Here is a 15,356-nt window from a genome sequence, read left to right as displayed (position 1 = left end):
AACATTTTCCGATATGTCTATTCTCATGCATTTTTGATCCAGAGTCGAGTCATGGTATCCATCTCGAAGAAAAGTTTTTCATATCTAATTCTTCGGTTAGAATGTGATATACCCTTTCAGGTGACATCTGGCAAACGTGAGCAATTTCATGCACTTTCAATCGGCAATCCTCCATGACAATTTTGTGCACTTTAGCAATGACTTCTGGAGTAGTGACACACCTTGGCCGATCATTGCTCGGATCATCACCTAAGCTCTCCTGACCAAATTTAAATTCATTTGTCCACTTGGCAACAACTGAATATGAAGGGGCAGAGCCTGAGTGTATTTTGGAAATCAACATGAATGTCCTTTCCTTTCATACCTTTCTCTTCCAAGCACTTAATCACTGCTTGAATCACTATCTTTACCATCTTCATAAATCACTATGCAGGAACAACAATAGAGCCATATCACTGCCACAGCTCTCTTCCAAAAGCACTGATGTGGCTTGTGTTTACAGGCGACAGTGCAATCAATATCATGTGAACAACTTGTTGCACTAGCATCGACCTCTCGTGGTGATTCCGAGAACTTTTCAAACCACCTTTGTATATTAGCCTAGCTGAAATGAAGGTTTTGTGGAAACGCGATTAACGTATAACCTGCAAGCAGCAGTGCTAATACCTATGGCAAGAAAATGTATGCATCACACAGATACTCTAAGCAAAGAATAGGGATTCAATGATTACACTTTGAGGAACTCTGTATCTATGGTGTTATCCAGTAGAAGCAGTTTTTTCATTATTTAAAAATATTGGGGTCAGAATCATCAATAATTTCTCCTCCATTCACAACACAAAATATAGGCTACTGCGTTTGTACCCACATAGTGCCACTTGTTTACCAGTTCTACAACAGAAGTTTAAGAGAGACATAAAAAATATTTTACTCATGTCAATGAACAGCAATGTGAATGTAAGATATGAAATGAGGGATTTGTTGCTACAAGGTAAATGAAAAGTAATATGTTACTGAATACAAGGATACTGCAAAACTTTCCTTTCCCACTTAGCCTCCTGACTAAATATTGTTCTGTAACTGAAACGCTAAACCACTGAATAATTGCAGAATGATAATGCTTTAATTATTTAATGGTCCAATGATTAATACTGCCCAAAGACAAAATCTGCTTCAAATGAGTGAATAATAAGTCTCACCTTGATGAGGGCTGCAACAGTGTAAACTTGCCTCAACCACACAGGGACATTACACCAATGTCCCAGTATTCAGTTGTTCCCAGGTGAAATCCAGAACAGCATCTACATAGCCACTGAAAAATAGACAACATATGGTACACATTTCCAGCATTATGAATATAGAATGAAATGGTCAACAAATTTCATATGTAGCAATGATATTTTCTCTTCACTGTATGTGCTGTAATGACTGGAAAGGTACGTATTATCTAGCTCATTTTCTTTCATCTCCTAGATACCACAATAAGTAAGCAGTTCTTAAATTCTGAAAAGTTTCTCAACATTTACATAAATAACACGCGATCTAGTGTTGAATGAATCATCTGTAGATAACAGCACTGTTGAGTAACAAACAAGCTCTCAGTAGGTCCATGTGAAGTGTGCTTTGATAGCACAAGTGGCAACACACCAATAATGATTTAGAGAGCCAGTTTACTGGGCATCTGTCATTTGAAGATAATCTCAATGCAACAGCACAGAAATGCTCTAACCATATGGTACCAGCATATAATTAGTTCATCCAGTATCAATTATGAAAACTGCAAAATAACAGCCAACAGTAAGACCAAACATTCTCCAGAAATGTAATTTTTACCACATTATGAGGCAACTGGTTCAAACAACTAATTGTACAGATCACCGCGAAAGAAATACTTTACAGCTCCTGGCTACAGTCCTACATGGCTTTAAAAAAGAGGGTAGCTGACATCTGTTTACAAAAATGATACAAGACTGACAGGATCTGTAAGCATATTCTATGCCCAAATGCTACAACATTTCTGGAGGAAAAGACGCTACCAAAAAAATCGTAATCTTATACCCTCACAACTCACAGCTATTTAATATTTCTGGTGCTTTTTGCAAGCCTTTTCTTTACTATAGCTGCATTTCAGCCATGAAGTATCAATAGTTATGCAATAACAGCTGATTAAATTGTATGTAGCAGTAAAATTGATCTTTTCCTGTAAAAAAATTTGGTGAACTATTATTGTTGCTCACTCTTGCATGCACTGGACATAATACGAGGTCTATGCCGAAAGCTTTTAGCAGCCCGTAAACTGTAAGGCAGAGGACAATGGGGATGTTTTCGTTCAAAAGAGAGATGTTTTTCAACTTTGGGATGCACACACACAGCCCCTGGCTAGCGGTGATCCCCCCCCACAGTGCGATAAGAAAGCACAGGCAGTGCCGAGTCGGAGACAGTGCAGGATGGAGCTGTCGTGCCACGACTTCCGCGCCATGATTTTTTACTATTATAAAAAAGGGTTTAAGTGCCGAAGGATGCCACTTTTCTTTGCTGCGTATTTTTGGTGAAGCTTCCCCTTCTAGGGCCACAGTTGGAAAATGGTTTCCAAGTTTTCGAGGGGGTCGGCAGTCAATTGAAGATGAACCTTGTCCTGTTCGGCCAGCAACAGCTGTGACTCATGAAAACATTGATAATGTGAGGAAAATGATCAAAGAAGATCCACATCTTACATTTTGCGACATTGAAGGGACCCTAAATATTGGCTCAACAGCAGCACACACCATCGTTCATGGTCACTTATGCCTTATTAAGAGATGTGCCCGATGGGTGCCACATTCCCTGACAGAAAGCCAAAAGGAGGCAAGAGTGGACTGGTGTCGTTTCACGCTCGAAAAATTCAATGGAGGGAAGTCCCAAGACACCTACAATATTGCCACAGGTCATGAAACGTGGGTCTACCATTATGAGCCTGAAACGAAGAGACAGTCTTCTGTGTTGTGCTTTCCAGGGGAGGAACCACCCACAAAAGTTCGACGAAGTCGGAGGAGCTCTGGAAAAAAGATGGTGGAAACTTTTTTCACAAAGATCGGGCATCTCACCTCTGTGACCTTGGACACACGCCGTACAGTCAACGCTGAATGCTATGTGAATGATTGTCTTCCAAAAGTCATCGCCACATGTAATTCACAGCATCCGAAGTCCAAGAGTGGGCACCTTCTGCTGCATCACGACAATGCATCTGAGCACAGGGCTACCAGAACGATGGACTTTCTGGAGAAGGAAAAAGTGCTAGTGTTACCCCATCCCCCCTATTCACCTGACCTGGCCCCCTGCGACTTCTTTCTGTTCCCTAAGACTAAGGCAAAAATTAGAGGGCAGCGGTTTTCATCAGATGAAGAGGCCATTGCAGTGTAAGAGTGCACTAAGTGACATCCCAAAAGAAGCTTGGACTGACATTTTCTAAGTGGTTTCAGAGAATGGAAAAATGTATACATGCTAATAGAGAGTATTTTGAAAAACTGTAAACTTTTTTTGCAAATAATTTTTTTCACACATTCTGCTAAAAACTTTCACGATAGCCCTCGTATACAGGGTGCGAAAAATGAAATTGACCCAAAAAATATCTGAAAGGCTGACACCAAACTGACCCTGGTTAATGAACAAGAGAACTTTCCATCACAGAAAATAAGGCTGGAAACAGTTATTTCAATGCTCTATCCAGTTGCTGTTACATTTCAGCAAATGTAAATCTATTTGCCAAGTGCTCTGTTTCAAGTCTCCCACTGTGACACTCATCTGGATGAGTGAGAGTAGACATGGCCAGCTGAATCCAACATAAAATAGTGCCCACAATAAAACAGCAATGTTCACTGTCAAGTGTTAGCACTATCCGTAGAAAACATCTAGGAACTATTTGCACAAGAGTTTAAGATAGGAAGTGTTTTGGTAAAACACCCAGCAAACCCTGCAAAACAAAACCTGGTAGCAACATGGCACAAAATGTGCTCTGTATCAAAGAAGAGCCACAATTATCTGAACAGCGTAACCACCAGAAAACCATGGTTGAGTTAAGGAAAGCCTGGAACAAGTCCAACAAAATCTCAATGCTGATTTATCTGTGCAACTGGAAATTAAGAAAACGTCAAGTCAAAATATTATCAAAAAGACTGCATTTAAAGCCTTACAAAATTTACTGTTGTTGACGAGTTAAAGTGCCCAGGATAACTTCCCCATGTTGAGTTATGCCATTGATTTCTAGGCAAAGTGATAATGACTTTTCAATCAACAGCTTTTCATTTCTTCATGTGAGCCCTGGTTCAGCTTGTCAGGCTGTGCGAACTCGTGTAATATACTCCATTATGAATAAGAAAATTCCCATCAGTACTTTGAAAACTCATTGGATAATCTCAAATTTCTAGTGCGCGATGCATGATGTCTGCATCGTAACATCCCTCTCACAAAACTGTCACTGCTAACCAGCACATCTGGAAACTGTTTAATCCACATGTGGATCAATTCATAAAAGGTGAATAACTGTATGGATATTTTCAGGAAGACAGAGCAACAGCACACATGGCCTTGACAACTTGGTCAAAAGAAACAAACACTGGGTTTAACAACTTGTTGACATCGAGGTCATTGGAGACAGAGCACAATCATGGGAAACCTAAACCTGGATGGCCAGATGCAGGTTTGAACCGTCGTCATCCCGAATGCAACACCAGTGTGCTAACCACTACATCATCTTGCTCAGCGACAACCTCATCATGAGAGCATGAGGTAATTGGTGAAAACAAGACAATCGGTGGAAGGATTTTAGTCTCGTGGCCACTTCAATTTACTGACCTATATCCCTTTGATTTTTACCTGTGGGGCACTTTGAAGAGTCAGTTGAATTCAAATAATCCTCAAACACTGAAGAACTTACAGAGGAACAATGAAAACATTACTCCTGCTATCCTTAAGGCACAGATGCTAAGTATGTCTAACAATTTATAGTACATCTAAAATTTAGCACAAAATCCCTTACATGGCTTTGGATTAGGTGTCACTGTTTTATTCTTTGAACCGTGTAATCTGGATTCAAAAATTCTTCCATGGTTTTTCTTATACTCCAGCTCCTTGAAAGGACTGTCAAAATTTGTATTTTCTCACACATATAGTGTTCATTGTGACACTTATGTCTGTTGGCCTATGATTTCTCTTCCTCCATTTCTTCTTCTTCTCAGGATATCTGCCTAAATACTGACGGCAAATATTTAAAGAATCAAGTGCCAGATCTGATGCTATTTCATCTACACTTAATTTTTCTCTGAAAATTTCTAGCAGAACTCAGGTAACACTTGCTAGGACTGATGGGTTTTCTGATATTTGCTTTCTACACTTGCTGCAAATCTTTCCACCTAGTAATACATTAGAGCACTTTTTTACAATTCACTCCTGAATGTTTCTCAAATTCCTCTGAATTTTTGTGTGATTTCTTCCTTTAAACGGACTGCAACAATACAATTTTGACTTGAAATCCATATTTACAAACTACTGCTAAATACTGCACCAATTGTAAACTGCAGGTCAAGGACACCCATGAAACAACCTACAGTTAACAGATATACACATTGCCTGTACGTATGACAGTCATTGGTGGGTTGCATAAGTGTTGCAGACTTTTGAAAAAATGAAGTTCAAGTCAACTTCTTGCATCCGCTTGGATCATTTCCATCATTTGTATTTCCTGCCAAACCTGACACTTGTGTTAGCAGAAGATGAGACATTCTCGAAGAACTGGATCCAGTGACACCAACAAGGACGTAGAGTCTTCCTCTAACAGGTCTGGTGAACATAAAAATTTAACTGCAGTCTTATCTTTTCATTCAAACTTCATTGTAAACGGTTCATAATACTATAATAATATAAATCATATTTTTGGTTGGTTGGTTTGGGGTAAAAAGGGACCAAACCACAAGGTCTTCAGTCCCTTTCACCTAACACAAGAAGGACTCAAGGTACAAAAACATCCAACACTAAACCTTTTTTTAAAAATAAAATAAAATTAAAAAAAAAAAAAAACAGGGGAAACATACACCACAAGGAAAAGTAGAAAATGGTATTAAAACCATAGAGCATATGGTCTGGGCTGGCTGAACACAATAATAAAAGAGGATGAGCCAGCCACTCTGCAACACATTAAAATGTTAACCCCAAAAAGACAAAGCAGGGAACACATGTAGGCAAAAAACGACAACCAAGACAAACAAATGCAACAAAAGTGTGAGAGTTAAAATGGAAGGAGGGTGATGACCTGAGAGAGAAGGCTAAATGCCCACCCTTAGATGGTGCAATAACCACCCACCCACCCACCCACCCACCCACCCACCCACCCACACACACACACACACACACACACACACACACACACACACTAATAAAATGTAAAACTAAATCTCCTGAGGAGGTATTGTCACCCAACACTGAAGGTTGGGGGCTGGGAAGGTTAAATGTCCACCACATAGCAGTTAACCCTTTCAGGGGCAAAATAAAAGAAAAAATTAATTTTTAATTTTTCCTTGTTTTTATTGTATTAATTTTCATACAGTGAGACAGAAAAATGTAAAAATTAAATGAAATATACATAAACTGAACACATACAGGGTGGTTTCAAATGGAACCACCACAACATTCACGGATATAAATGCATTATATTGGTTATTATTACAGTACATATAGTATTAATGTAAACAGAACAGTATTCTGCATTTAATACATGCATAAAAGTTACCTAATACAGAAGAATACAGTCACAACTTGAGAACAAAGACGTTCGCTCACAGCGTACAAAACTGGCTTGCCTCACTACTTGCTAATATTTACAGATTTGGAAGCGGTTCCAGTGACAGCCGCTAGAGGGCAGCACCAACTAGGCTGCTGAGTGGTATCCCAAATGTAGCCACTGCCCTTTTGCCACAAAATGAGAAAATTGTAGGTGGTTTCAAGCGGGACCACTTCCCCTGAAAGGGTTAAAAGTGGGCAGTCCAGCAAGATGTGGATGACATATGTGAGCCACAATGATGCCAAGGTGAGTCGCTTATGACAGAGGAAGTAGCCATGTGTTAGCCACGTATGGCCAATATGGAGCCAGCAGAGAACCACAGAGTTCCTGTGAGATGCCCACATGGAGATCTTCCACAGATTCATAGTCTCTTTAAGGGCACGCAATTTGTTGTGCATACTGAGATTATGCCATTCCGTCTCCCAAAGCTGAGAAACCATGCAGCGTAATAATGACCGCAGGTCAGTTACAGGGATGCCAATCTCCAAAAGCAGTTTGCGTGTAGTCTGTTTGGCCAACCTGTTAGCAAGTTCATTTCCTGGTATTCCGACATGGCCTGGGGTCCACACAAACACCACGGGATGACTGGACCATTCCAGGGCATAGATGGACTCCTGGATGGTTGCTACCAAAGGACGGCAGGGGTAACACTGATAGATAGCTTGCACACTGTTCAAGGAGTCAGTACAGAGAAGAAACAACTCGCCAGAGCATGAGCGGATGTACTCAAGAGCACGAGAAATGACCGTCAGCTCTGCAGTGAAAACACTGCAGCCATCTGGCAAGGAGTGCTGTTTAATATGTCCTCCACGAAGCCAATGTGACCATCAGCCATCAAGCCGTCAGTGTAAACCACTTCACGATTCCAGTAGATGTCAAGAATTGAGAGGTAGGACAGCAGAGAGCTGCGGGGTTAACTGAGTTCTTAAGACCTTGTGAAAGGCTCACGCGAAACTTCGGCCAAGGTGTACACCGTGGAATGTATGTGAATGGACCTCGAGTGTAGATGGTAAAGGCAAGAACTCCAATTCTGACAGAAGAGATTGGGCGCGAACCACAATCTTAAGCCCTGACCTGGGCCTCCGATGCAGGAGATGAACCACCGTGGGTGGGAAAAGGAGACTGTAATTCGAATACACAGGAAAACTACAAATGTGTGCAACGTAACTGGCCAGCAGTTGTGCACGCCTAACCTGGACTCTGATCTCCATCAGGATGCTGGTCACCGGACTCGTTCTAAAAGCTCCTGTCCCTAGACAAATGCCACAGTGGTGCACTGGGTCGAGTAAACGCAATGCTGAGAGCACCGCTGAACCATAAACTAGACTCCCATAGTCAAAGCGGGATTGAGCAAGGGCTCTGTAGAACTGCAGCAGCGTAGAGTGAACTGTACCCCAGTTGGTGTTGCTCAGGTAGCAGAGGGCATTGACGTGCTGCCAGCACTTCTGCTTAAGTGAGGAAGCCAAGTCAATCGGGTGTCGAAAACCAGTCCTAAGAATCGATATGACTCCACTACAGAGGGCGGATCGTCATTAAGGTCAAGTTATGGTTCTGGATGAATGGTATAATGCCGACAGAAGTGCATAACACACGACTTTGCAGCCAAAGACCGGGCACAGTGGGCTAAAGCCCATGACTGCACCTTGTGGATGACTCCCTGTAGGTGCCACTCACCAACACCAGTATGAAATGCTGAAGTCGTCTGCATACGGAAAAAGGTGACATGGACGGCCGTACAGCTGCTACTAGACTGTTAATGGCCACTAAAAATAGAGATACACTCAATACAGTGCCCTCCGGGACCCCATTCTCCTGAACATGGGGAAGGGGGGGGGGGGGGGGGGGGGGGGAATTGGACAAGTATGAAACTACAGGAAATTTTGGATAAAAATCAGGATTGGGTCTCTGAGAACCCACTCCCATAATGTGGCAAGTACGAGGGCGAGTCAAATGAAAACCTTTAATTTGTAATAACAAATGAAAATTTCAAGCCATTATCCTTTAAGTTGGTAAGTGTGCTACAGAGGGCGAGCAGAATGGCCTGTAGGTGGCAGCATAGTGCAGCAGATGCACACATACCGTCGCAGTATCAGTATAAAGATGGCCGTCCCACTTGCGACTTGCACCAGGGAAGAACAGCTTTCTGTTATTTGGTTTTTGCGTAGTGAAGGTGTGAAACCTATTGAAATTCATCGACGAATGGAGGTTCATTACGGTGATGCCTGTTTGTCACAGCAGCAAGTCTACGAATGGAGTAGGAAGTTCGCAAATGGTGTGACTTCAGTGGAAAGTGCTCCTCGTCCAGGTCATGCAAAACGAGTTGTGACTCCACAGAACATCACAGCAGTTGAAGCCATAGTGAAGGAAAACCATCAAGTGACACTGAATGACGTTGCAGCATGTTTACAGATTAGTCATGGGTCAGCACACCACATTATGCATGATGTGCTCCAATTTCACAAAGCATGTGCAAGATGGGTGCCATGGCAGCTGACTCCTGAAATGAGAGAATGACGTGTTGATACCTGTGAAGAACTTCTTCGGCGCTTTGAACGAGAAGGTGATGGCTTCCTTGTAAGAATCATTACTGAGGACGAACCCTGGGTTCACTTCCACCAACCGGAAATGAAGAGAGCGAGCAATGAATGGCGCCATTCCTCATCACCAAAACCAAAGAAGTTTTGAACAAAACCATCAGCAGGGTAGGTTATGCCGACACTCTTTTGGGACGAAAAAGGCATCACTTTGCAGCATTACATGCCTAGAGGACCACTGTCACCAGTGCATCATACACAGATCTCCTGAAAAATCATCTGTGGCCTGCAATCAAATCAAAGCGACGTTGATTGCTTTCAGCAGGTGTCCTTTTGCGACATGACAATGCAACGCCCCACACTGCCCGTACAACAGTTGCAACAATCACAGACCTGTATTTTGAGTGTCTTCCTCATCCACCATACTCACCAGACCTTGCCTCCAAGTGATTTCAATATGTTTAGACCACTCAAAGAGGCAATGGGAGGAAAGAAGTTCCATTCAGATGAAGAGATACGCCACGTGGTGCACGACTACCAAAAGAATTTTTTTCTAAAGGCATTTATGCACCTTGTAAGCGCTGGATGAGTTGCATTGAGCATGGGGGAGATTATGTTGAAAAGTGATACAAGCTTCGTACCACCTCTGCACAATAAATAATATTTAAACAAAAATATTTAAGGTTTACATTTGACTCACCCTCATATATGATACTGCCAGATCATGTCATATGCTTTTCATAAATCAAAAAACAGCGGCAACCAGGTGTTGGCATCTGGAAAAGGCTGTTCAGATGGCAGACGAGGGACAAAAGATTACCAGCGGTAGAGTGACCCTGGCGGAAGCCAGCCTGACTTGGAGCCAGTTTGCCATGTGATTCCAGGGCCCACATCATACATTCCAGCAGCTTAGAAAGGACGTTGGTGAGGGTGATGGGCCGATAGCTATCCACATCCAGCCAGGTTTGAGCACCAGAATGATGGTGCTCTCCTGCCATTGCAATGGAAAGATGCCATCACAACAGTTCCGATTGAAGATGATGAGGAGATGTCTCTTGTAGTCAGATGAGGGATGTTTAATCATCTGACTGGATCCGATCTGGACCAGGAAGAGTGTCGGGTCAATGTGCAAGGGCACTGGGGAGCTCCCACTCTGTAAATGGGGTATTATAGGGTTCACTGTGGTGTGTAGTGAATGAGTGGATTTTCCCTTCCAACCACAGTTTGAGAGTGCGAAAGGCTGGGGGGTAATTCTCTGACACAGAGCTTCAATCATAGTGCTCAGAAAAGTGCTCGGCAATCACAATTGCGTCAGGAGATAACACACCATTTATGTTAACACTCGGAATACCTGTTGCAGTCTAATACCTGAAAACACGTTTGTTTCTTGCCCGGACTTGGGAATGTGATGTATGGCACCCAATGGTCGATACGTATCTCTCCCAACTCTTCCATTTTTGATAAGTTGGTGAACGCAGGCATAGAGACGTTTCAAGGCTATGAGGTGCTCCATGGAAGGGTGCAGCTTTTGCTGCTGTAGAGCTCGCCTACCCTCCTTAATTCCTTCAGCAACTTCCGCCAACCACAATGGGACTGCTTTTCGCTGGGGCAGCCTAAAGAGCGAGAGATCACGTTTTCTGCTGCAGAAACGATTGTTGTAGTCACCTGCTCAACCATCACATCGATGTTCTTGTGTGGAGGACATGCAATGGTGACAGCAGAGGTTAAAGTTTCCCAGTCCACCTTGTTTAAAGCCCATCTGGGCGGGCATTTGTGTGCCTGATGCCGAGGCAGTTACAGAAAGATGGGGAAGTCGTCACTACCACACAGGTCGCCATGTGCTCTCCAGTGGATAAATCGGAGAAGTCGTGGGCTGCAAATTGATAAATCAATGGCCGACTAACAACCATGAGCCACACTGAAATGTGTGGCAGCTTAAGTATTTAAGAGGAGGTCGTACTGAGACAGTAGTTTCGACATCTCTGCTTCAGACAGTAAGCACAGTGACACCCCACAAGGGGTTATAGGCGTTAAAATCTCCCAGAAGTACCGAAGGTTTAGGGAGTTGATTAATCAGTACAGTCAATGTATTCAGGGGTACTGCACCATGGCAAACCCAAGTGGGAACTTAAACAGTTAAAAATGGGCATTTCATCAGGAAGTGGTAGACAGTTAAAACTTGGGTGCAATGTGTACAAAGTTGTGGGGTATCACCACTTAGCAACTGATGATGGCTAAAAAGGCAGTGCCCAACATGCAGCCTAGTTAAAATGACCTCCTCCCAGTGGGAGGGCAAAGAGGAGGCTGTCCAAGCCGCTGGGAGAGTAAGGTGCAACACCACATGACAGACGGCAACACAGAGATCATCGCAGGGAATGTATGTACCCGCAGGCTGAAGTACGAGGACTGCAGCCTTGGCAGCAGCTTTGTTTCCTGGCAGACAGACATGACCATGGACCCACAGAAACATCACAGTGGCTGCATCAAGAGTGAGCAAGTGACAGTTTTCTTGGACCCACCGCACTAAGGGATGGACGGTGTACAGCGCACATACACTTTGAAGGGTTCTGGTCAAGTCTGAGCAGAGGAAACAATTGTAAAAGCTGTGTCGCCAGATGTACTTTGTGGCCTGGTACAGGGCAAAGAGCTGAGCTGTAAATACTGAGCAATGTGCCAGAAGCCAATATCAAAAGACACGGGTGCCAATGATGAAGGCACACTCGCCCCCACGGTCAGTCCGAGAGCCATCAGTGTATATACTATTGCGAAATTCCATGCGAAGGTCGTGAAACTGAAGACGACAGACCCAGGCTGGAGTAGTGTCCTTAGGAAGTGAATGAAGGCCAAGGTTAACATGGGCCACTTCACGAAGCCAAGGTAGTGTGAAGTTAAGCCACTGCAGCAAGTGCCGAAAGAGGATTCCAGGAGGTAACAGAAGAGGGATGCCCCTCATACTGACGATCAAAGGATTCATCAAAAAAGGAGACATAGGATAGGTGGCCACGCATGGCAGACAAACGGCATGCATATCTGCTGAGGAGAAAGTCTTGGTGGTAGGACAGTGGTAGTTCAGCAGCTTCATCATACAGACTCTCAACCAGGCTAGTGTGGCCAAACAGATGCCATGACGATTAGCAGTGCTGAGACAGCATAAGAGGGATGGGCATGCAGATGCATAAACAAAGCACACATATTCAAGTTTCAAATGGACAAGGGACTGGTACAAATGGAGGGGGGGGGGGTTCAATCAGCACCCCAGGAAGTACCATTGAGGACATGTAGGGCAATGGGGAACTGCATATAGTGGGCTGCCAGGTAAGACACATGGGAAGACCAAGAGTGTTTCCTATCGAGCATGAGCCCCAAGAATTTCGTAGTTTCAACGAATGGACTGGCGGCAGGCCCAAGATGTAAAGCTGGTGGGAGAAATCACTTACGTTGCCAGAAATTCATACAAACAATTTTCTCAGTGGAAAAGCGAAAGCCTCTGTCAATGATCCAGGAGTAAAGACGAAGACTTTGCTGAAGATGCTGCTCAGTGAGACAGGTCCGTGGAGAGCTGCAATAGATGGCAAAATTGTCAACAAAAAGGGAGCCAGCGATGCCCAGCGGGAGACATGCCATGATAGTGTTAATGGCGATAGCAAAGAGGACAACACTTAGGATGTAACCTTGAGAGACACCATTTTCCTGGATAAAGATGTCCAACAAGGCAGAACCCACACGCAACTTGAAAACTCTACCTTCTAAAAATTTCTGAAGGAAACAGGGCAGGCGGCCACAGAAGCTACACGTGTAAAGAGTACAGAGAATACCAGTTCTCCGGCAGGTATCATAAGCCTTCTCCAAATTGAAAACCATGGCCACAGTCTGGGATTTCCACAGAGAACCATTCATGACATGGGTGGACAAAGTAATGAGATGGTCAACCACAGAATGCCGCTATTGAAATCCATACTGTGCACATGGGAGGAGGGGGGGGGGGAGGGGGGAGGAGGAGGAGAAGAAACAAGAGGAACCTCAAACGCCGAAGCAGAGGAACAAGAGGAGAAGGGAAACACAGGAAGGAAAACGAGGCAAAAACAAAGCTGAGACTGTCTTATGTCAGTGACAGACAATGCAGAACATTCCCAATAACATTCCAGAGATGTTCCCAAAGGACGGGAAGAAGAATAGCAAGAGGGTAGACATGCAGCATGGAAGGGAAAAAAAATGCTGCAAAGGCCGGGGCCCTGTGGTAGCCAAGCACGAACCCACCAAAGAGAGGTAAGCTCCCTGGGCGTGAAAACTATTTTGTTATCTCACTAGTATTATCACATAGGGCAACAGATGCTTAATCAAAGTGAAAAGAACGATTGCATTGGAAAAATAAACATTAATGATTAAGGAAATGCATTTTAACGAGCAAATGTATGAATATAGATGTTAGAAATTCCTTTGCAAAATAATTTTTATGGCGTACAGTGCTCTATGAAATGGAAAAATCTGACTGCAGGTAAAGTGTATGTAATAAAATTAAAGCTTCTGAAATGTGGATATAACAAAAACAAAAGAATGGATTGTATGGGAACAAGAACCAACCTTAAAATCTTAAGGATCGACAAGGAGAGATTATTATTAAAGGAAATGGAAGAGAGAAAAATGAAACTGATTGGACATTTAATCAAATAACAATCTGATCACCAACATTCTTGAAAGTACAGTGTTGAGAAACAAACAAAGAAGACAGCCTAGAAAGAAATATTCAGAAGAAAGCAAGGAGAGGATAAGGTAGGATATGATAAATACGTGGAACTGACATCAATAGCCAAAGACAGAAGAGAATGGTTATTCGACATGGCATTAGCCTCAAAGATGCATGTAATCTTCCCATCCCATTTATTTGTTAAAAACTTATCGTGTCTAGATGTCCAAAAGGTTTCATTTTCGTTTTGGATATTTTCCTCTGATCTATAAATGGTTTCAAAACATTTTAATTTTATTTTCTTTCTTGTTCCTTTTTGTACCACCACAAAGGTTGGAAATTTTAAATTTTTAACAATGAGATGGCACAAAATGACAATTTCTAACATTCTGATGATAAATTATCAGTTTGTTATCACCAAAACGTTATGAAATTTGGATGTTACATACTGCTTAGTATAAGGATTGTAAGATAAACATCTCATACCATTAAGTAAAACCATCAAAATACAACAATTCTGTGTGTAAACCTTTTTACTTTATTTTGCAAAACAAAACTGTTCACCATTACATCAAAAATCACACAAATGGATTGTTCATAAGTTCAGTAAAAATTACTTCAGGTTTCAGTTTCTTCCCTCTATCCACGTCTGATTTTGCTAAGAAATTCTTCCCTTAAATAGTTTCTGTGTTGAGCATTTAGAAATTTTGAAAGTACTTTCAATTTTCTGCCAAGACCCGTTCAATGACACAGGGATAGTTATGAACCAAATTAATTAATTAATTTTTTTACTCTTCTTTTATGCAAAGAGTTCCTTATGGTGTCACCTAGCAAGTCCATACCCCATAAAGACATGCAGCATGCAAATATTTCAATCTATAGTACTTTGGGCCAATCATAGATCTAAATATAGCAGAATATGATTATGTTATACAATTTATGCATCCTTAAGGATATTTGCCATTATTCAATTGGTCCAAATTGGAGGACACTTGGCTGGTGCTCATTCCCCATGTGCCTGCTGCTGTTAAATACTCTAAAACAACTGGAAAACTTACCAATTTTCAGAAGACTGTTGTTTAAAAACTGAATTAACTTCATTATTTTAAATATCACTGGGCGAGCCTGCTTCCTTTTCAATCTTAATCACTTAAATTATCAATTAGGTAATGAGTACATTATCTGATCAAAAGTACCCAAACACCACTATGTAATAGGGAATTGACCAATAGAGGTCACGAGCCACAGACCTGTGAATTAAAAGGGGATGGGGACTATTGCGTTGTCTGTAGAGAAGTGGTGACTGCAGAATGGGTCAGTCAGGAGA

At 42.5% G+C, this 15,356-nt stretch overlaps 1 protein-coding gene across 3 annotated transcripts in view; it reads right to left on the bottom strand.

The window, feature by feature from the left end:
• The window catches only part of LOC126336936 (bifunctional peptidase and arginyl-hydroxylase JMJD5-like), a 102,966-nt gene that overhangs the window by 70,369 nt on the left and 17,241 nt on the right, over positions 1-15,356 (bottom strand). For all 3 annotated transcript variants that reach the window (XM_050001111.1, XM_050001112.1, XM_050001113.1), the window contains exon 2: positions 1,200-1,312. The gene's annotated coding sequence lies outside the window, so the exon portion shown is untranslated. The remainder of the gene's footprint in view (positions 1-1,199; positions 1,313-15,356) is intronic.

Source organism: Schistocerca gregaria, chromosome 2, assembly GCF_023897955.1.
Source record: "Schistocerca gregaria isolate iqSchGreg1 chromosome 2, iqSchGreg1.2, whole genome shotgun sequence".
Taxonomy (NCBI): domain Eukaryota; kingdom Metazoa; phylum Arthropoda; class Insecta; order Orthoptera; family Acrididae; genus Schistocerca; species Schistocerca gregaria.
This window is presented reverse-complemented; position numbering and strand designations above follow the sequence as displayed.